The following is a 24274-nucleotide window of genomic DNA, read 5'->3' as shown; positions in this document are numbered from 1 at the left end:
CTCAGAAAAGACAGTCAGAATACATTTAATATGTTGGGTCTGTTTGAGTGAATTGCAGAGTTGCTTTACAGGCAGGACAAAAAGGAACTGTAGACAGCAAACCATGTGTGTACCTGTCTTTCTGTCCACCAGTTCAAGTACAACTGTATCTCAGGCATTCTCTTCATTAAAAGAATTAAGTTACTAATTAACTCTGAGATCATTCTTATGTCTGTTGCAATGACTAGATCTATAGGTATTCTACAGGTTCCAAAATTTTTCTCTTTCTTTTCTTTTCTTCTGAGACATGAAACAAGACAGATCCAGATGAGGTTTAGACTGGATTTAGGAAAAATTTCTTCACTGAAAGGGTGAAAGGGGAGTGGTGGAATCACTGGCACCTGGAGATGTGGCTTAGCAGTGAACATGGCAGTGCTGGGTTAACAGTTGCACTCAATGAACTTCAAGGCCTTTTTCAATTGTAACAATTCCATGATTTGTTTTCCTGGTTCCTGACCAAGGATGGTGGTAGTAGTAGAGGGAATCCTTTGTCTCAAGCTTGAAACCTGGGAGGAGAGGGAGGAAATGGACAAAACATTTGTAACAAATTTGATTTTCATACAAGACAGGGATGAGGGAGAATAGAGCTTCCAACCTAAAGGAAGCCTTGGAAATAAATGCCAAGCATGACCCTCCATACTGAGGGATTTTTTTCCATTGCTAGCCACAGTAAAATCCCTTGCTGATTAGAGTCAGTTGGTGGTCTTCTGCAAAGAATTCGCAAGAGGAATGTTTTGGCTTTCCAGTGACAGACATTTGTGAATCAAATAAATAGCAGTAATGCTGATTTTCTCCACCTTCCTTCTTATTGTCATGGCGTTTTGCTGTTCACCTTCTAGATCAGATAAGCATTAATCAAGACTATTAGAGTTAAGTGAATAAATTGCAGTGTATAATTTAGCAGATGAATTTGCCTCTTTTCCTGACTATTGAATATCGCTGAGCAGATCATCATCATTGCCATTAACATATTCATTATTCTAATTTATTCTGAAAATATACCCCATGAAAGCTTCTGTATACTTCGCACTGAGTATTTCCTCTGTGTATGTTGCCTGGCTATGACTGATCAAACAAACCATGTGATGTTGACATAGCTGCTTGACTGGGTAAACACTTGAATACAACCTATCAAAAGAATACATAATAATTTATATTTAATTTGCTTACTACTTAGAAAATAATTTTCTGTTAAAAATCTACAAAAGAAAAATCTTGTCTGTATTATCAACCTTCAATAAATTGAAGGGATTTTTGGTTTTGAATGCAGCTTGTGTGTGTGTCTCATCAACCCCAGTCAGGAAGTACAGAATATTCTGCAAAGTCTGAAAACTTTTTTTTTCACTATATCTTCAACTGCAGTGATTCCTGATTGTGTGGTGCACCAGCTGTATTTGTACAGTGGTTTTAACCAATCTTCTTTCTGTCTTCTAATGAAGTAAGATCTCATAGCACACATTGATGACATTATTTAAATTGATTTGGGTACATTTTCTTTCCAGTTTTTCTGTGGTGATGTGGAATAACTGTAGGGTGAACTGACATAACTTACACTGATAGACTGTGTAAGAGGGATTCCAAAACACAAAGAAAAAATAAATCGACTAAAAAACAAAATAAAACTAAAATAAAATGAAATATCTCTGATGTAATCGGTTGACTGTGTCTGCAACTGGTCACAAAATCACAAATTGATGGCCATTGCAACCATATGGTTTAAAATGATCCCTAAAATGTGCCCCAAAACCTACCTGATTCTAACTAGTTCAATTGAAAAAAAAAATTAAAAAAAAAAAAAAAAATATATGTATATAAGCAGAATTATTTTTTCAGAATCTGGCATTTTCTATAGATTTGTTACAAAGCTCAAAGCTCTTAATGGATAAATGCAAAGTCAGGATCCAAACCCTTTCTTAGGACACATAAATATTCTTAAACCACTTCCTACTGTGAAGATCAAAACAGAGAATCCACTGACTTACCCAGAACCACACCAGGATGCAGCAGTAGATTTATCACTGCTGATCACTGAACAGTGGCCATAGCTGAAGCAAAATCTTCAGCCCCTTTCTAAGACACAGGACACAGCTCCATAAAATTGGTTTAACAGATCTGCCAACCATGCCTGCCAAATCAAACTATTCTGAACTGATTTAAAACATACTTAAAGTCACAAATAACACAGCATATAGTTCTTCCCACTCAATATTTTTTTCTGTGAAACTATATTCATTCAATGCTAGATGATGCCTAAAGTGCTGGTTTTGACATAGTTGTGACCTAACACATGGGAAGATCTTGGTGTTTTCCAAATATTTCAGACAAAATGTGTTGTCTCCTGTGATGAAGCTGTGCCCTGAATGCTCTGGCAATCCTGAAATGAGTCTAAGATCCTGGAAAAACTTATACTGTCCAGAGCAAAATGTTTCAGCCAGACAGGAAGGGTTTCTCCACTTTGGGTTTCTCAGGAATCTGCCAAAATAGAGAGCTGAGAGCCTTTGGCTGGAGTTTACAGGGTTGGGTTCAGATGGAAAATCTATAGGTTATTTTTAAAGTATTATGTTTACCCTTCTACGGGAAAACCTCAAATGTATAATTTGTGTTTCAGGGTGGGGCAGTTCCCTCCCCTCTCCTCCCAAATTCAGAATTCCCTAAGAAACGGAAAGGTCAACTTTTGACCTTGTCACTTACAGACAGCTGACCTCTGTGCTCCTACGCCCATGAAGCAGCCAGTTCCTTCACACACAAACAACTCAAGCTATTGTATGGGTTTGACCCCAAGTTGTTAACTCTACTTTTTCTAACAGACCATTACAGTGATCCCAAGAGCAACCACGCTGGGCTTTTGCAGATTTCAGACTTATGGAGGTTTGCAGAAACATCCTATATGCTACAGGTCAAAGGGTATATATATCACAAAGAAAGTTCATCAGAGAATAACAACGGTGTTTATTTATGGAACTGGATATTCTCATACTTTGTGAAGCAACATTTTGAAGTGTTTGAGATGTCACATTCTGTTCCAACACAAAGGAGTCAGCCTCATGGCTGCACCCATCTCAAAGTGACTGTACAATGGTACAATTAATTCCCTTTGTAGTTTACAAAAGCAAGTTCATCAATCTTCTTATCCCCTGCTCCCACACAGTTTTCATTACCAAAATGGCTGGGAAACACAACACTAGTTTAGACAAGCTTTCTGTTACTCTGTGTCCTAGCTCATGCTCTGTTCCAAAAATGAAACTTAATAATGAGCCATTTAGCTATGATTTTTAATGGCTTAATCAAGAATGCTGTTAAGGATCTCCAAAAAGGCACATCCCATCATACAGTGTACACTGTAAATCTTTTGTTGGTTTCTCTACGGGCAACCTCCTCCCCTTGCCCAAAAAAAAAAAAAAAAAAAAAAAAAAAAAAAATTAAAAAGCTGAGACCCCTTTGCTATAGAAAAGGATCATTCTTAATGTTTCAATAGAATTTGCATTACAATTCAATTGAGTTTGTAATAAACATGGTGACAGTGTAGCTCTCTCACACAGTATCAACCAACACAGTAGTCTACTCCAAGTCCTAACATGTTGTCAGCTACACATTTAGGACATAAAATATTATTTTATAGCTGACTTCATCCCTACTTATTGAAAATACATTTGTTCTAAAAGTTTATACCTATAGACATGTTGCTGCCATTGAAGTAAAAGAGAGTGTTGTCATTTAACCTTTGAGAAAAAAAGCATGAGACAAAATACATTCTCATAAGTTTTCAACTGAGCAAATAGACAATAGAACGTAAATAATAGTACTGGGCTTGTCAGTGGCAGCATAAGTATCCACAGGTTTTAATAAGGTTTTTTAAAATCAAATTTCTCCTCCTAAAATATAGTAGAAGAACAAAATAATAAATTATACTTGTTTTTAGTGGCAAACACATGCATTCCATTCATCAGAGCTCAGCCAGCGGTGCCAAAAAGATTTCAAAATCCTAACCACTGAGATCAACAAATTGCTATTCACACTGTGTTACACTTTCACTTTAATATTCCATCTTTTTTGCTGTGTTTTGCTTTGCTTTTTTGTTTTGTTGGGTTTTTTTAATGCTCGTCCAGGGATAGTGTTAACACACATCAAAAGAGATTTATTCCACGCTATATTGAACAGATGGCAGCTAGAGGACTGTGTGAGTAAAAAAGAATATAGCTGTGGGGCGTGTGCTTCCTGATATTAGCTGACTAATTGTTCTTAAGCTCCATTATATGTCCATGTGCTTGAGAATGTTGGTTTATTCTACAGTTCAGCAAATCATTCAGATGTAAGCTAGATGAAACAAATTTCTCTCTGTCAAAGGGATGCTGAAATTAAAAAGGTGCTGTTTTAGTTTAAACATAACTTTGTGATCATTTTGGGCTCATCTGCACTTATGTTGTAGGTCAACACAGGAAAGCCACACATGCACACATACATATGCAAACAAAGATTTCAAAAGGTCTTTTTCTGCAGTTTTCACTAAAGCTTTCTGTTTTGTTTTCTTTTGTTTTGTTTTGGCTTTTTGTTACCACTGACTCTTCTTCCACACTCCAGGCACCTCTCTGATAAGCAGAGGACCAGATAAACCAGGACTGCATAAGACTTCAGATGCTCTCCCTTATACTACAGTACTTGCTGCAACTGCTTTATCATTAAAAAATGAGGGAAGTGCTATACACACCTTTACATACAAATGTACAAAACCTGAATACCAGACATACAAAAAGGACAGAGAAGCACATCATTGTGTTAGACAGGGCTATATCAGACTTTACAATCTTACCTTGTATCTTGTCCTAATAATATTACAATATAAATTTTGATCAGAAAGTTAAAAAGGGCTTAGAGAGTACAGAAATCACCCAATTTAAATCAGCCATCTTTAAAAAAAAAATGCAATTTTGATGCAATTCATGAAGAGTGAAAATTTATTAAAACATGCATTGTCTGCAGAGATGTAAGTTATTGGTTCAACTATCAGGCAGTTATATATTAGGCATGCATTGTCATGTAATTGCCATGCTCTATTTTACATTAGCTCATGGCATCATTTTATTCTGTTATTTACATGGGGAAACTTCATGAGTTTGTGGCTCTGAACAAGTTTCAAGCCATTATGGAGAGTTTACTTTTGCATTTCACTGGTGCAAATAGAATTTCACAGAGCCACAGAATCATGGAATGATTCGGGTTGGAAAGGACTATTTATGGTTCCAGTCTCCCTGCCATGGGCAGAGACATCTTTCACTAGACCAGGCTGCTCAAAGCCCTGTCCAATCTGGCCCTGCATTCTTGCAGTGCAGAGGCATCCACAGCTTCTCTGGAAAACCTGCCTGAGTGCCTCACCACCCTCACAGTGAAGAATTTCTTCCTAATATCTAATATAAATCTACCTCCTTCAGCTTAAAGCCATTCTGCCTTCTCCTGTCAACCACATGCCCTTGTAAAAAGTCCCTCTCCAGCCTTCTTGTAGACCCTGTTTAGGTACTGAATGATGCCACGAGTTCTGCCTGGAGCCTTGTCTTCTCCAGGATGAACAGTCCCAACTCTCTCAGCCTGTCTTCATAAGAGGGGTGACCCAGCTCCCTTATCATCTTCATGGCCTCCTCTGCACTCACTCCAACAGGTCCATGTCCTTCCTGTGCTGGGACCTCACAGCTGGATGCAGTGTTCCAGGTGGGGTCTCACCAGAGCAGAGCAGAGGGGCAGAAGCTCCTCCTTCCCCTGCTGCCCACGCTGCTGTGGATGCAGCCCAGGACGCGTTTGGCTTTCTGGGCTGTGAGTGCACATTGCTCTCTGCAATTGCTGGACTTTCTGCACATTGCTGAGACATGATGAACTTCTCATCGACCAACACCCCCAAGTCCTTCTCATTTTTATTTAATTTCCATTAACTGTCTCTCTACCAATACCTGTCACACTGCAAGCTGACAATATTCTTGCAAAACATAGATTAAAAATCAGAATAACAACAGTAGCAACTTTAGCTTTTTAGTGCACCATTCAGCCAGGACTGTCAGACTTGACATGAGTATGGATCCTTTTAGATAGGGTTAATCTTAAGTTGTAACATTCAAAGGCTGGATTGGCATATCTGCAACGTCAGTGTGCATGTATTAACTTTTTTGGCAACTTCCTCCATACAAAATTGGTTTTAACCCAAATGCACAATCATATCATTGCAGAAAATCACTTGGCTCAGACTCTTTTACTTAGAATTTGCCTCAACTTGCATGCCATACCTACTGTACACACACTACATACTAAAAACAAAAGGAAAAATCTTTCACTTGCGCTGTTGTGCAATGTGCAATAATTGAATGCAAACAATTGAAATAAAGTTTCACGCTAGCAGAATTGTGTGGAATTTTCACAGCACCTGAATTAGCTGTGTGGATGCTATCACACAGCAGTTCATATTTCAAGGTAAACAGTCTTACAGTATCCAAGGTGAATCTTTCACATGATGATCTACCTCTCTTTTCAGTACTGCACCAGTCCTCACATGTCCCTATTGCTGTCACATTTCTTAAATTTAGTCTTTCTGCAAGCTGCTTAACAAGTGAGAAATTATTTTAATCAGTCATCTTTTCAGGTTCTTTCAACTGCCTAGTGGCATGCCTGACAGACCTGGTAGCTTTATTCTTACGTGAAATTCTTTCCTCTTCTTTCTTTAGTGACCCTTAGAGAGGGTGTTATTAATCTCTGAAAAATCTTCACACTTATCATCTATCTTTCTCATTAAATAGATTGTACTTTTCTAAACCATTTGTGTTCAGATGCCCTTGATACATGCATAAAATACTTCTAACATAAAATATGGTAATGAACAACTCTTGATTTCTAACTTTAATTTCTATAGAGTAATTTTATTTTTCCACAGATCAGCCTATATAAGCAGGGATTGGAAGGGACATTTTAGTTTCTTTTCCTCCTTTTTTTGTTGCTGTTGTTTGTTTTTTGTTTTTACTTTTCATCCCACTCTCATGTTACTCTTAAATGGCTTGTGCAATCTGTTTACAAAGTAGGCTCACAGCCATTTCAAGTCAACAGGACTTTTTTTTTTATGAAGGGCTGTAAAGTTTATAGCACATTTAAGTAGGATGTAATATGACTTCATATACAAACTTGCACACGTGCTTGAATTCAGAAAGTAAAATTTCTCTTGCAGGTGTAGCTGGGATTAAAAAATGTAATTTTTAAAGCTCGGTACTGATATTCATGCTTTTTAACAAGCTGTATATTTAGCTAACATAGGTTAGGAAGGATTAACATCTATCTTTTTTGAAGCTTATAATGAAGGACTGATATCACTATTGTACTGTGTTTGATCATTTTTTACTAGAGACACAGGTTGGGCTATCATTGTATGAGAAACTGTGCAAACATAACAAAAGATAAGCCACACCACACCCTAAAAATTACTTTAGAAAACTGCATTCAAGGTCAAAGATGTATCTTCCCTAAATTAAGTTGAAAGGTTTCTTCGTATTTTCAGTTCATATGAGCCAGGAATCACTCCTTTTCAGCTCAGTCCTTCTGGACTTGCATGCCTGCACAACTAATACAGAAATATTCTGTAGCAAAAGAGAGAGGTATGTGGGGTTTCGTTGTTTGTTTTCAATAGCTGCTTTAGAACAAAATACTCATATATAAGAACTAAAAGGATCTCAGAAGAATGTGGAAAGTGTAAAATCTGGCATCCAGAAGGAGATGCAAAAATAAACTGAAAAGTCATATATTCAATGACTCTACTACTTGTATATTTAACCAGAAATGTACAACACTTTCTGATTCTATTAAAACATTCATATTTGTAGATGTTTCTACAGACCTTAACCTGTTTGTAGAACCAGAATTCCTAGCTTCATTGTCAAAAGTCTTTTCATACCTTGTCTGAGAAATTAATATATCAGAATTCTTCAATTATAAGAATGCAATAGTGCCATCAGGCTCTCTTAAGTTCTGTGTTCTGTTACTGATCATGGTCTCTTACCTCTGCTAAGTGAAGAAGTATGAGAATCAAAGCTAGCTTAGCTTTTCCTCCTTGTATTTGTTGTCAACTTGCTGATGGAGGGACATGGACCGCTGTACATAACCTCAATTCTGAATGTGCCTCCTGGTAAATCCCTCTTCCAGGGGGGAGTGTATCTAATTGTTCCATTTTCATATGGAGTACATTAATACTTTTTTCACTTAAGATAACTAGCACAGGTAAGCTCCCTTTTCCAGCTTTAAGCCTGATAGTTTTGTTTGTGTGGTTGTTAGTTCTTCTGTTGTGTTAAATGTGAATCATCACTTCATACCCACAGCCTCTGTGTCCCTCAGCATTTCGCAGGCTTCTGTTACATTTTGTATTCAGTCATTCCTCTTTTGTGGTAACAAATTTGGGTTCTCAGTCTACTAAAGATGTATTCACATGAAAGCTCTCATCTCTGATTATCTCCTTTATACTTTTTATTGCATCCAGTCATGTAGCTCAATATTTTCACACTTCAGGCTGTTTGAAATGCTTATTTTTACTACTCTACAAACTCATGTTATTTCTCGTATTTAGCTTACTTGAAAACCAGATTGTTCTGAAACATATAGAAGTGGGAAAAATGTCAGAGAAAAAAAGATTTTGAGTTTATCTTGGAGAAATGTCTTGGAAATTAGCAATGGCTTAGCATGTCTAATATTTTTAACCAGCTTAATGTCTACAAAAATAACAAGTTGTAAATTTCTAAAAAACAAATAATTTAATCAAGAGTCTTCCAAATAGTAGGAAAAGGCTAGTCAGACTAGACACAGTAAATGTTCCAATATATGCATTGCAACATTATTCCGTGCCAAATTGATCTCATTACCTTCAGTTTGTTCACCCACACAGATATACAGCTGATACCCTCATGGCTATCCACAGCTGATATTACTGTGTGTAAAACAGCAATGTGTGTGCTTCATAGTGATTAATCTGTATCACTTTTTATAAAGCAGACCGACTAATATTTTTATATATGAAAAAATATCTAATTTTAAATCCATTTATCTATAAATACCTTATGAAACTTGGCATAAAGTAATTTGATTCAAAAATGGATGATTTGTAATGATGTTATTGCATATCATTTGTATTTCTTAAATTACAAAGGTATACTTCAAAATGTTCATTCAGAAATCTTAATTTTCCTCTCTAATCATATGGTTGCCACATAACGGCACTGGGTGCTCTCATCACATCCTCACAAACATTAATATGGATGTCCTTACTATGCCTCTGGTGTTTAAAATCTTCATTTTCCATCTCTACTAAACAAAAATATTTAGACACCTAATTATTGCATTTCTCAAACTGTTAAGGGTGTCACACAATATGCAAAAGCTAGGATTATCAGTGAGCTCACACTAAGTGATTTCCCAGGATCAAGCTATGAGTAGAAAAGCAAGGACCAGAGTTTGCATATTTTACAAAATATACCCTATGCCTTGAACCCTTTCTTGAAAAACTTCAGTCTTCAACTCAACTTGCTGCCTCCAAATGCAGCTGCCCTCCTTTTGCAGAATTTGAACTTAAGCTTGTCTTTGGAAGAGCCTTGCTTGTTTTGCTGCATCATGCATCTGATTAGCCAGCTGGGGGGAAGAAAACTTTGCCTGTCAAGGGAAACAAAGACCTATCAAAGATTTACACATGGGCTTAAGTATAGCCAAAGACAAGCAAAAAAATGAGTGAAGCCAACTGTAAGTACCGCTTTTTTGTCACTGACTTAATGGGATTTCAGCAGGCAATTTAAGATGAACTTGTACTTATTTGGAGTCAGTGGGATGTAAATCTGTGGGATCTAATATAAAACTTCTGTGGGAGAATGGTAGGCTTGTCCCCCAAGTCACTGTTACACATGATGTAGCCCTGCTCTCCTGAAGAGGGCTGAATATCTGCCTGCCATGGGAAGCAGTGAATTAATTCCTTGTTTTGCTTGGGTGGTGTGCATGGCTTTGGTTTTTCCTGTTAAACTTTCTTTGTCTCAACCTGTGAGCTTTCTGGCTTTTACCCTCCCAATTTTCTCCCTGATCCCACCGGTGAGGCAGTGAGCAAGCAGCTGCCTGGGGTTGGCTGCTGGTTGGGGTGAAACCATAATGCACAGGTTCAATCCTAAACAAATTTAGAAGCAAGGAGACATGTCTAAGGATTTTAGGCAAATGTAATTTGTAAGGATTACATTTTATTGATTATTAATTAAAAGGAACCTGTGAGTTTCTAATGATTTCACAGAGGAGTACAAAATTTGTTCTTTCTGGAGTCTCCAACACCATATTGAGAGAGGATGCTTTGGCTCTATTTACCACTTTCAACCATAAACAAAATTCAATTACATGAATTATATAATTGTATGATCTAATGCATCTCCTGAAGTGGACTGCACTTATGGGATTAGATTGATTTAGGAAGCAAGAAACGCAAAAATCATTTTGCAACACATAAAATTCCAGCTATTGATGGACATCTCCTCTGCATTTTTTGCACACAAAACACTCATTATCCTCCACCATGTGTTCTGCAAGAGTATGAATGTAGGAAACTGCATAATCCTGCAACTGTGGAATAACAAGACATCAACATAATTTCTTAAGATATTTCTCTGAAAAAACAAAAATGTCCTGTTTGCCAATGTAAGACAAAAATGTTTTATTGTAGTGTGGAAAAGCATCAAAAACTAGCAATACGGTGATTGTATACTAAGAACATGTTTATCCACTTAAATTATTAGAGGAAGCAAACCATTGTGCATTACATTTGTTTCACTCTAATATTTGACAAGGCAAAAAACATGTCCTCAACTATCTTACTGTTGGTAAAAGCAATTATAAACTTAACCCTGCTAAACTCTTCACAACTGCCTTTTTTATCTAAAGCAGGAGTTGCGTGCTGCTTGATGGGATGTAAAGGAGGTGCATCCACCCCCTGATGCATAGCTGGCACTTGGGAACACAAAAGAGATTCCACTTTACTATCTAGTCAGAGGCGGGGAGTGGGGAGGGGGTAGGGCGGAGCTCCTTTGTGCTAGATCAGTGTATTTCTTCTCTGACAGTCATGGAAGTTAGGGTGTCTCTTGTTTGTGATGGTCATGTTCTTCCCTTGTGTTTCCTAAAAATGTAGGGGCTGCACAGAATCTCTTAAGCCTGCAGTAGCTGTTTCTTCTCTTCCAGCACTTTAATTATGCCTTTCGGAGACTGAATCCTTTCTGAAAATCTTTATTATGTGATATTTTTGCTGTAAAGGGAAAGCTTGTTTGTTGGACAAAGGAGCTTTCTCTTTTCTGTTTGTTTATGATAGGGCAATTAGACTTCACAGGAAGGTTCTCTAATAATTACACAAAGCAAAGGGAAAACCTTAATTAAATTTTAACGATGAGTACAACTGTGCTGATTAGGATAATGTGGTCATTATAGCCTACCACAAGATGTCTTGTTTATACTGTATGCTGCTAGTACTTATGAAGCTTAACTCAAAATTTTATTTATCTGAATTTGGTAATCTCTGCTGTTATTAATTACAAACTCTGTTTATACTCTCTACACCTCATCACTAATATAATACATGTTCCTCAAAAAGGCACAATTATATGAACAACAACAAGATTTCTGTAATATAGGTAATAATTTTCCCATGTAATTTTTAGGAGCTCAGTGACTTAAAGTATATTGGACTTCAGATTTGAGTAAATTAAGTGTCCAAAATGGTGACAGGAATGCTGTCTAAAAGTTTTGTTTGCTTTCTTTTGGTAAACAGACCAGATATCTTATAAGGTGTGTGGGCTGCAGGACTTGATCTCTTCTTCTGTGACAATCATTGTAATAATTTTAAGCCTAGCAGAAATAATTGGAGCATAGGGCCCTGTGTGGAGACACATTTAGACACTTAAAGACATGACTCAGCCTCCAGAGATGTAGTGCAACAGCGCATCTCGTATGTTGTGATTCCCAGTAACTAGGCAGGCACCTGAGCTATGTGAGTTATCCATGAAGTTGATAAATTGAGAGATGCTGAAAGTCCAGATGCAGATGATAGGAAAAGCTAAACACAGGTGTGTTTGCAGAAGTCTATAATGCCTTTGGTATCTTCATACCTCTCAGATGTACAGAGCCAGATTTTCTGGAGTAGCAACAACAGCCTCACAAATGAGAAATGTGATGAGTCACACTAGTGAGATACTGGACTACCTTCCTCTGATAAAGTAGCGGTCTTATATAGAAAAGATCATACACATAAAGTCAGCAAGAGCAAAAGGAAAGCAGGCACTCATTCAAAACCTGCCACTGACAGTGCTCACTGGGGAGAAAAGAAGTCTGTAGCCTGGCCATAATGTGTCTGTGGCAGCACAACCTTTGGGATATATAAATGAATTAAAGCTGGGACTTCAATATCTGGTACGAGGGTAATATCAGAGGGTGAGGTCTGATTTTAGCTTTAAGCATTCAGTTAGAAGTAACGAAGTGTGGAAAATGAATATACCATCCTATTTTGTTTCCAGGCTTTACCATGGATGCTATGAGCCCAAGCACTTTATAGAGTGGCTTATATGAGGCTCAGGTTTCCACATTGCTCACTCGAGCACCAAAAGCACATGCAGTTAGAACTTGAACATGCAGATATAAGAGATTAATGCACATTCTTTATTTTCACACCTCTGTGAAAAGAAATTAATACAGGTGGCTTTGGATAAGAAAGAAGTATAAAAACAGTATAGTGCTGTATCAAGGGGCAGGATATCTGGGGGTCAGAGTCTTAACTTATGGTCTGCACCTATCCCTTTTGCATCAAATCAAGGTAGGACATGATCTCCTTCACCTTCTCTTTCACCTGTGGAGTTCCCATCTGCACTGGCATGTAGCTTGGGCAATATTTCCTGTGTACCCCAATACAAATGATCAGTGGCAAGTTTATTGCCATCTTAATATACAAAATGGGCAATGACACAGGTTATGGCACCATTCAGCATCCACTTTCTTTGCTCTGCCATGTCACTGGAGTATCAGTCAGTTCTCAACTGGCTCCACCTTCTCTGCAATTACTTTGTGATGGGTCTCCTGCAGAACGCTGCTTGCTGAGCTACATACAAGCTGTATCCCACCTGGGGAGAAGGCTGCAAAATTTTATATTAATGCAAGTATAAATTACAAAATGCATCTGAGATTTATTTGGCTTATGAACGTGTTTGTGCTTTAAGGGCGTTGCCGACAAACAGCTTTGCAGTGTTCATGATTTGCCACAGCTCTCAGTCCCACATGTAGGATGTGATCCTCCGAAGGAAGGAAGTATGAGTTAGCAGGGACAGAAACAAATAGTTTTGTAAGAACAAAGGGCTCAGTCTTTGCAATCTAGTATTTCAGATTTCAGTGACAAAGGTATGGAGGACCACTTGGGGTCTTTATTAAAGGACGTCTAAAGAAATAATGAAGCGTGAAGAAGTGACATGATCAATAGATTAGCTCCAGTTTACATTTGTTATAATTCTCACCTAATTGCTTGCTTGGGGCTGCCCATGGCCTTAATTGCATACTGGTATGTCACCTTTGAACTCTGCTCTGTTAATTTTAATTGTAAACAACGGACTGTCTTTTAAATATTTCCTCCAGTTTTCCTTCTTTTCTGTCACAACTGATCCTATGCTCCCTGACGTACTATAAAAGGAAATGCTTTTCCCCTGTTGTGCCTGAAGACTTATTCTAAGTCAAAATTCAGAAGTTCCTAATGGCTTAGGTCTAACACTGGCCCTAGAAGCATCATCACTACTTACAATAAGCAGGAAAGGTGACTCACCAAGTTGGGAACCTGGTTAACACACCTGTGAGCACCCCACCCCCCCCCCCCCAATGTTCAAAATATTTCAAAACACCATGACAGATAGAAATTCTCTCAACAGTACAGCAAATGTTGTAGAATTTGTGGATTAGGATTTTTTAACATTGCCTGCAGACCTTAAAGAATAATATTGCACCAATAAGGTATTTCAGCTTGTTCTAATATAAACAAGGAACAGATCTTCCTATCCATTGGGTAACATTTACATTTATTCCCTTGTATGTCATACAGAGCCATTAATCATCCTAGCAGCCTCTCTACCTCATAGGAGATGTAGGGCAATGATAATGTTTTATGTGTGTAATTAATCCTGTAGCAGATGTGTAGTTTCCAAGACTACTGCCATTAGAGTATTGACAGGATTCAGAACAAATATTCAGGCACTAGCTTAGTAATGATTTTAATATGATAATATCCTGTTACTCATAAACACAGAATATTCAGACCTTAAGTTTTACATAAGTGTTGTTATTTGTAAAGGCTTTCAGAGAACTAGTGAAGACAATTTTTTATTCCTGATGCTGCTGTTAAACAAACAGCACACGATTAGCATACCAGCTGGGTGTGCATAATTTCTCAATTCTCCACCACACAGTGATAGTCATCATTTGTGAAGTGAGAGACGCAATTTATAACGAAAATAAAGGTTATCCAGGGAAAACACATGATGCCAAACAAAATCCATATACCTTTAAAGATTTGGTTTTAAAATTATCCTACCTTTCATTCCTGCTAAAAAGATCTCCTTAGCTGGATTCTTGGCAAAGTGACAAATTCAATTACATATCATAATAAAATTGAGGGAAGTAAAAAATCCTCTAATTTTCTTTCAAAAGGCACCCCCTTTGCAATGCATATAGATCTTCAGTTGAGGATTGGCAGGACTACTGCTCCTACATCTTTTTATGCTTTTTCCTCACTGACTTTTCATTTTTTCTCACTGTATTATTCCTCATTTTGCCAGGAGATGGGTGCACCTGTGAGCCCCTCAACTTTCAAGGCTACACTTTATATGGACGTGATTTTTCCAACTATTTTTAAAAAGTATGTGCTTCTAAAATGCATAGAAGTGTGAACTGGTGGCAGTTCCTCCTAATTCCAAATCACATGATATATATGTAGCTAATATGTCTACTTATAGAGTGAAGGAATGTCTTTTATAATTAGTTTGGACCAATTTGATTCTACAGTTTGGTGCAATTAATGAATGCATCAACCAACAGCCCCCAATTTGGCAGGCCTCTGTTGGACTTGCTCCTCAGAAATAAATGCGGACCAATATAAGGAAGATGTTACCTTCATTGGCTTCACAGTGTGGTTATGAAAGATGATATGGAAGTACAAATTCTGTTCTCTCTACTTCACTGTCTGTGGAAACTGCAGAGTGGGGGGGAAATGTAGTTTTTCAGACTTTGCTTTCCAGTTCTCTATGCCAGATGAAAAGAAGCGATGGACAGAATCACCAGCTTCTTGTGTTCAGGACAGGACTTGGGGAAGAGGATTACTCACTGGAGAAAAAAATCCATGTGACCTTTGTGGCTGAATGCTTTGGGTCTGCTTAGGAAACACGACTTTGGTAGGGTTTCTATTAATTTTAATTGTCCCCTGTCACTGTTCTGTGTGAGGACATTTTGACTTATTTACTTGTAATAGTCTCTAAGCTGTTTTGCAGGACTAGAAACTGGATTGTCAATGTTATTCACAGACTCTACTCATGATGAAGGTGGTCTCAGCAGTTCACCCAAAAGTAGGATATTCATCCAGGAGACACTGGGAATACATAGCAAGTTTCATAATCTGTGTTAGATATTGTTATAGACTATCTGATAATTTACCTTATTTGATCCACAGACTGAAGGAGGATTTTTCCCTTTTACATCTTCTTATGCAGAAGTAGTAACAACAATCTGATATCCAATATGCTGAAATACTACTATTACTACTACAAATAATAATCAAATTCACATTACCTAAATGAATGTTTTATGGAGAATTTATTAGCAAAAAGTTGTGCACTTTGGAGTGTATGTATTTACTACTGTTTGATTCTCTTTTGTTTATACAAAAGAAGTTTCACTCCATATTTCTTTTCCTCTTTTTACACATAGTCGATAGCTATATATGGGCTCTCTGTGTATATTGAACTGCTGTTAACAGCATAATGAACTGTAGGGGCCTTTTAATATTAAAATGGTGAAAGAAAAGATAATAAACATGTTGTCAGAAATGTTTAGAACGCCTGAATTCTGTGATTAGTATCTGTGAATCTGTGAGTAGCTGCTTGCCAATTTGTTCCAATTAAAACATGAAAAAAGGTTATTCATCATAAATAACACAATTATTATGTACACTGTTCCCTTCTCTCTTTTTTTTTTTTTTTTTTTTTTTTTTAGGTTAGAATGAAGCTAGTTTCTTCATTAAAGAAACAGTATGTACCAAGGTTGGAGTTGCTGCCACATTTTATCCTATGTAAGTCACTTTGTTTAAAACAAACAAAAAAATGCAAACCAAAATACGAGCTCCATGTTCTGTCTTTACTCATATAAAGAAATAAAAAGGACTGCAACTGGTCAAATCAAGCATCTGTCCAACAAGCACAAGTTAGCATGAGGTGCTTCAGAGTGGGATACAGCATACTTTAGCACAATGGACCTACAGCACAGTGTAGGTTCTTGTTTCTGGCAACTTACGGGCTAGAGACTCTCATTGGAATTTGAATCAAGATCCTCATTTTTAACAGTCACTGAGTAACCTAATTCTGTGATTTTGTTCAAATCTCTCCTTCAATTCCCTTATGCTCAAGGCCTTCACAGTTTTCTGCAGCAATTAATAGGACAATGTTAGTTAGAAGTGGTATAGAGAAAAAAAAGAAATTTTTGCTTCTCTTACAGTTATTGCCTTGGATTTCCATTGAATACTTCCTATTCCTAGTATTACAAGAAAAGTAGGGAAGCATTTCCTTTTCACACTTTCAGTACTGTTTATTACCTTACAGATAATATATTTAGGAATCAAGATTAGTGGTTTTTAAGTGTGGTCAGGGATTTATATGCTAGCTTAATGCAATTCTTTGTTTTGCTCTCAGTTCTTCATATGCTATTGTTCCTTTTGCCCCGTTGGTGGTTCATCATATTCATATCTGATTTGTTTTGAAAGTCTTGAGTTAATGCTGGCAGCAAGGCTAGAGCAATAGGAAAAGACTGCATGAGTGAAGTGCTCACCTTCCCGACACTTGAGAGATGCCTTAGGGAACATCTGAGTGCCTGAGTTCCATCAGCTCCTGGGAGTGCTCCCTAGATTGCAGTGTCAGTAAAGTCTTTTAGAACAAATCCACAAAAGGCTCTAAGTCTGTAATATGTGATGAACGGAAGCAGGTGGAAGAAGCCAGGAATGAAAATTAGGCACAGAAGCAAAGCACCAACCTAAAGTCAGGCGGTTTCATGGTGGTTCAATTTAGTAATTTGATCCTCTTTCCCCCTGGATTTGCTAAAAGCAGGTTTCGTTGATGATTCAGCCTAAGCTGTTCTATAGAATCGTGTCATGCAAAATGAACCCAACCAGTAGACTTTAGGATTTTCTCCTGAGTCACAAAACTAAATCTAATTTGCTTTTCTGCTATGGTTTTTATCTTTCTTTTCCACATCAATCATCTATGAGTTCCATCAACTCTCTAGACAGGTTCTTGGTTCTGATGCACTTAAAAGGCAAGAAAAGTCTTTTTTTTTGCTTTTAATAACTTTCTCTTCAAAACCTTTACTAGCTTTTTTTTTGTTTTGGCTTCAAATATATCTTGTCAGGGCTAATATTATTTTTTATTTATTATATATTTCTTCTATATTCTTTTTATAAAGGATATCTTTTTAACTGCCTTTCTCATAACTTCAGTTTTTAATTATGAAAAAAATATTTTAAAAATATCATTTAAAAAATTATCTTGTGAGGCACTGGAACAGGTTATCCAGGGAAGCTGTGGATGCCCCACCCCTAAAAGTGTTCAAGGTCGGGTTGGATGAGGCTTTGAGCAACCTGGGGTAGTGGGAGGTGTTCCTGCCCATGGTGGGAGGTTGGAATTCCATGAACTTCAAGGTCCTTTCCAACCCCAAACATTCTATGATAGTTTGGAGGAAGAGTAAGGTGGAGTTTTGTATTTGCAGTGTTAGTGCTTCTATTTTCAATTTTTCCTGCAAGCACGGAAATGGGGACACTGCAACATTTTTTTCTATAGCATAAAAATTAATTCTACTGGTTGACTTAGTTTTAGGAGATTTTTAGTCTTGATGTTGCTTGACCTGAAAGCATACAATTAACTAACTACCATAAGCAGTCTAAAAATGAAGAGAAACCAAGAGAGTCAAGTGAAAATAAGCTTGAACTTAGCGAGGTCCCGCTGACAAACAGGACAAGAAAGTAGATAAATATAGGAGATTATCGCTAATTTTTGGTCTTAATTTTAGCATCGAAGGAAATGTTACAGATCAAGTACAATTTCTTTCAAAACAAGAGCACACAAAGAAAATGGTAGTAGTTGTAGCAGTAATAATAATAATAATAATGCAAAAATGTAAAGAATATTCATTAGCCAGTTTAGGCTAAGAAATGCATGACATAAGTAGATTCGTTTTCCTCCAGCACATAGGGTACACCTTTCTTCTATGCAGTTTGCCAGCATACACTGACTACTGGGTTATAACCAATTGTGTGACATGGTTTATTTGGAATCCATCCTCAGATTTTTGCCATACACACTGGCCAGTCCTATCAATCATTTCCAACATGAAAGACACATTGTCTAACTCCTGCCCAGCTGCACAGATTTTCATGTTACTAATTTGAATTATTTACAGTGTATGAGCTTACCCTAAGAATCGTGCAATGCAGTGTATTGTTTCCCTCTTGGCAGTGTTTATAGCTGAAAGAGAGGAGCTACTGTAATTTTTGAAAATTGACATAATATCTGTTTATGATGCCTTATTAGCACATGCTGACCCCATTTGCACTATCACCTGCTTTTAAACTAGATAATATAAGCAGTGGAGAAAAGTTGGCTGCTGCAGCACATGAAGATATAATTCAGACTCATACATCCTCTCTTCTGGGAGAGTTGGGCAAGAGAGAAAGGCCCAAGAAATTCCATGCTGTTAAGCAGATTTCAGATTTGCTTTGTGAAAATCCCTGTCATGCAATAAACCATGCATTGAATAAACTGTGAGTAAAAATAGCTTTGTTATGCTTTTAAGTTTCTGGCATATATCACCAAAATATGTGGAGCTAAGGCAAAATGGCTCTCCAGTTTTAGGGAGATCTCCTACTGCTGACCAAGTAGCAGTGGCAGTAGTGGTGCTGTCTCATAGACCGAATTTTTATCACTGCATTATCCATTGTTTCTCAGAGCAGATGCTTCTTGATTTGTGCCAAAATGCACTACATTCAAGCCAGTGACATCCATATGAAACAGTTTAACCCACAGTTAATCTACTATGTGGTCACTGCTTTCTTGTGCTTTCAAGTGTGTCACTGTATATGAGAACAAAATATTAGGTAATGCTGCTTTAACAACTGTAACTAAACCCCTATCACAATGACAAGCCACAAATAATATGTTACAGAGCAAAAGGGGGAAAAGTACAGGGTTTTTTTAATGGTGAAAACTGCTATGGGATTGGTATCAGTGATATTCATTTTGTTAATATATGGAGTAGCTTTTGCATCAATATGCATGTAAATGGATTTCTAGAAACTGACTGTCTCTGGTTAAACTTGGACAAGTCCTAGAAGAAATACCTTTGAATGATTTATTTTTCTTCATCACTCATTTTACCATTTCAGCAAATATCTGACATCTTTTTGTTTAGAAAATGATTTCACACAGCAAACAAAAAAGCAGTGTGTAATACAATTGCTTAAAATGAGTCATTTGGGGGTTGATCCAAAGTCCTTTGAAGTCAGTGAGAGGTTGCCATTGACAGCAGTACCTTTTGAATCAGATCCTCTAAGGGATAGATATAATAAAAGCTGATGACAAAGAAGGTAAGGCTAAAAGGTAGATAAAGGGAGATGAAAGGGGGGAAAAATTGCCACACTCACCCAGCTTCATACCACTTGCAGTAAATCCATTAGGATATTTAACCACCTAAGATAAGTAAGTTTCTCTTTACTGTGGTCTATTAAGTGATAGGGAGAATACACAAACAATATCACAGATTTTCTGTCAAGGCAGGCCACCAAACCATGTTCAAAAGTGATGTTCAAAAAGCATTGCACTTGCAGAGGCTGTCACTGATTTACAAACCAATACAGGCTGCAGTGAAACACACATGAGATGTTCAGTGTCTTCCCGTGGGTGGGTCTTTCTTCATAACCTCTCTTCAGCCAAGCAGTGCAATGCCACAGAGCCACAACACACCACAACTCAAATGCCTTTTCAAATACTATTCTCTTTTTATGGATAGCTCTTTTCTTCTTGAAAGAGCCTTCTTCCAAATATGATCTTTAAGTACACTTTACTTCTCTGTTTATTTATTTGGGATTTTTGGTAGAAATCTTTTCTTTCATTTGCACCCTTCTGCAGCATCCATTCTTCAGCACTGTGTTTTAAGTACGTATTCTTCAGCTAGAACACGCTGACGTTTAAGCAAACATAAAATATTTTTTTCAATCTTAGATGGCATTTTTAAATATTAATATGCATTTATGGAAATATGTGCTGGTGAAAGGCATCTCATTAATATCAAGACAATCCCTGTCAACGTAGTTTTGAGACACTGTTTTCTGAGCTATGTGTTTATAACAGCATGCACACTTCCTGTAGCTCTCGTCTGCATTTTCCTGCTATGTATACATAGTCCAGCTGGGAAGAAATATGAGTGCCTCCAGCTGAAGGCCAAGTCAAATACTAGGTCTTCGTGTGTCTTTGAATTTCTAATAAACAATCCCACACAGAGAGTAATAGTACAGTCAAACACATGCAGCTAGCTTTGAATATCTGATTCATTTAAATGCTCTTAACTTCCACATTTGTATCAACCTTGAACTTCATATTCAATTTCTAAAAAACACTCCTATTTTATTTCCTTAAGCAATATGCCTTAAATGCCTTTCAACTGAGTCCATAAATATTTAACAGTTATGTCCTTCCTTAGATTTTTCTAATAGATCTTTCAGAATCTTCAGATTTGAGTGTAGGTAACAAAATACAATCAGCTGGTTATAGTATGTTATAATCTGAGTAATGTGAGGTCAGGTTTATTTTGAAAGCTCACAATCTAGACTTTACTTCCATGATTTATTACACCACAGCTGAAAAAAATTGGCATTAAGTAGGACTAGGACTACTTTACACAGTGCACTGTGAACACATGTACCTGAAATAAATGAAATGACAAACATTTTCCCCAAGCAGTGTTAAATACCAGTGAAGATTTAGAGAGCAGAAGCACTGACCTATTTAGGACTGTCTGCTGGGGGACTGGGCAGGCTTCCCATCCCTGTGTCCTTAGACGGAAAGAAAGCATTTGACAGTGCTATATTAAAGAATCTAATATTTTTAAAAGATTTATAATTTTTATCTAACCTTTATTCACAAAGGCACTCTAAGCAAAGGAAAGCGGTATCATTCAATCAAGACTTTATTTTTGTGGATCAAGTTCCAGACAATTTGGTCTATGGTAACTAAAATTATCATCAAGGGTCAAGTAATGCCTAGTGATAAATTTGGCACAAGTGTGGGACCATCACTTTTGTTTGTACATAACCACAGAGACTCTATGCTTTGAGCAAGGTTTACTTGATTATTCAGGGGAACTCACACAGGTAAGGAGGAACATGTATTTATGTGATTAAATACTTATGCAAATGAAGAATCTTGGGTATATTTCCAAAGACTCAATGAACATGCTGGAAAATTTTACTCTGGTCTAAAGGTACAAAAACAAGTGGGTCAGATTTTTTTCTTTCACTATGAGTTTTGTTTTATTTTAAAGGAGTTTCAACTTGTATGATAAAATTGGTTAAATTGATAAGGTTTTTTTTTTAGTTTCTTGCCGTTTATCCCTGGATTCAGTTATCAAAGCTATAAATTACAAAGTATAGTCATATTTTCTGAATGCTAAATATTCTGACAGAAATTCATACGGATAAGTATTAAAAAGTTGGCAGTTTTTCCAAGTTTGACTTATTAAAAATGAATAAACAGAAATTTTCATTGTATTTCTGGAACAAATAAATATGTGCTTACACACACCTATTCTCTGAAAATATACATTCTTAGCAGCATGTATAGATTATATATCAAGGATATTATGAAATGAAGGAAGAAATAAAATCATATTTGGTCATCTTTTCTCTCTGCAACATTTTCTACAAAGGCTTCAAGGATTAAAAGCTGCTATTGTGCCAAAAGACCGCTTGAATCAACATCATCAGCAAGGCAGTGGGCATCTCTATAAAAGGGGTCTTTTGAGATGCATGTTCAGTGATTTTTGGAATATTTCAGCTTTTGTCATGTTCTGGTTTTGGCTGGGGTAGAATTAACTTTCTTCACAGTGGCTGGTATGGGGCTGTGTTTTGAATTTGTGCTGAACACAGGGTTGATAACACAGAGTTGTATTTGTTATTGCTGAGCAGGGCTTACACAGAGCCAAGGCCTTTTCTGCTGTTTGTACTTCCACACTGGTGAGGAAGTTGGGGCTGCATGGGAGGCTGGGAGGAGACGCAGCTGGGACAGGTGACCTCAACTGACCAAAGAGATATTCCACACCATGTGACATCATGGTCAGTACATAAAGCTGGGGGGAAGAAAGAAGAAGTGGGGAAAGGTTGGAGAGATGACATTTATCCAAGAAAGTGTTACGCATTATGGGGCCGTGCTTTCCTGGAGATGGCTGAACACCTGCCTGCCCATGGGAAGCAATGAAATAATTCCTTGTTTTAATTTGTTTGTGTTCATGGTTTTTGTTTTCCCCATTAAACTGTCTTTATCTCCATCCAGGAACTTTCCAGCTTCCAATTCTCTCCCTATTCCTGCTGGTGGTGAGTGAGAGGCTGCCTGGGGCTTGGTGGCTGGCTGGGGTTGGGCCACGACATATCATTAGACAATAATGGCTTCTTTTGGTGGGGCTGGTTTGGGTTTTTTTTGCATGCATGGCTTTGGTTTTCTGACATCAATCAAGTACATGATGTAAGCTTATCATGCTGGAGTTGTGCACTCTGTTATTTGCTGCTTTTTTTTATGCTGTGCATGACTTTCTTTATGGCAAAGAAATAATTATAGAGTTGTCATTGTATCCCAGTACCTTTCAGAAGCCTTAAGAGGTAGACAGAGTAAATCTGGACTTTTCAAAACAGCAACAGAAGCTGAACAAAAATTATTATAAGGTTCACTCACATGACAGCTGTTAGATAAGAAATGGTCTGAATGCCAGAACATCCCTGGTGAATGTTTAGCAACTGCTAAGGAATTAGTGATGCTTCTTAAAAGCTTTTCCATGAGATTACATTTGAAACTAATATATTATAGGGTCAAAATGTGGGAAAAAGGCTGTTCTTCAGATGGTCAAGCTCTGTGTCCCAAGTCACCACAAATTTGTCATCTCAGGATAGTATTTCTCACAGCAGAGGCCAAGTGGCAGCATGAGCTGGGAGCCCAGAGGCCACGAGGCTCAGCAGTGTCCCTGAGTATCTCTGCTTATGGTCCAGAACCTTCTGCCTGTTCTTCTGCTGGCCCACATGAAGGGGAGTGGGCACAGCCTGAAGGTGCCGTGGCTCCTGAATGGAGCTCCTGCGCTTGCATGGCAGGGAAAGGATGCAGGCAGGTCAGATCCATTCCTGTTAGATCAGGCTTCTCAGGGCCAAGATCAGTTTGTCTTAACTCAGTGCCCTCCAGCTCACACAGCATGCCAAGTGCTGCAGCCCAATCACCACCCTGGTGGACCCACATCTGTCATACACTGGGGAACCAAAACAGGACATATTTGCCCTCCCTGCATTCCAGGTGTGGTCTCACAAGCGAAACCCCACAAGTGAAACATTTACCCAGCATCCCCAATCCCACTTTCTCCTTCCACACTGATGGAACTACTTATGAATCTGGGGATGAGTTCCACTGCCTACACACAGGTGCTGTTAAGTGATGGCCACTCCCAGATCTTCACGTGTCTGAGACACCCACTGTCTTTGTGCATAGGTGATGTCAGTGTTTGGGAATCCTGTGGCTTTCTGGAATGGCAGCTGGAAAACCATGTCACTGACATCCTTATATGGGCAGCTGAGTCCGTCCATCAGTGCTCAATTGCAGAAAGACACTCTAGGAGATGCTCTCATGCTGGAAGTCAGGAGATACTCTAACAACTTTCTCTGTATCTTTCAAGGCAA

General features: G+C 37.7%; 1 long non-coding RNA gene across 1 annotated transcript; it reads left to right on the top strand.

Annotated features, from left to right (window-relative positions):
* Nucleotides 1-7583: 7583 nt before the first annotated feature.
* On the top strand, nucleotides 7584-22929 carry LOC116438160. The gene is made up of 3 exons (XR_004237614.1): nucleotides 7584-7658; nucleotides 16300-16375; nucleotides 22893-22929. It is a non-coding gene; the product is annotated as an uncharacterized LOC116438160 (long non-coding RNA).
* The last annotated feature ends 1345 nt before the right edge of the window (nucleotides 22930-24274 follow it).

Source organism: Corvus moneduloides, chromosome Z, assembly GCF_009650955.1.
Source record: "Corvus moneduloides isolate bCorMon1 chromosome Z, bCorMon1.pri, whole genome shotgun sequence".
Classification (NCBI taxonomy): domain Eukaryota; kingdom Metazoa; phylum Chordata; class Aves; order Passeriformes; family Corvidae; genus Corvus; species Corvus moneduloides.
This window is presented reverse-complemented; position numbering and strand designations above follow the sequence as displayed.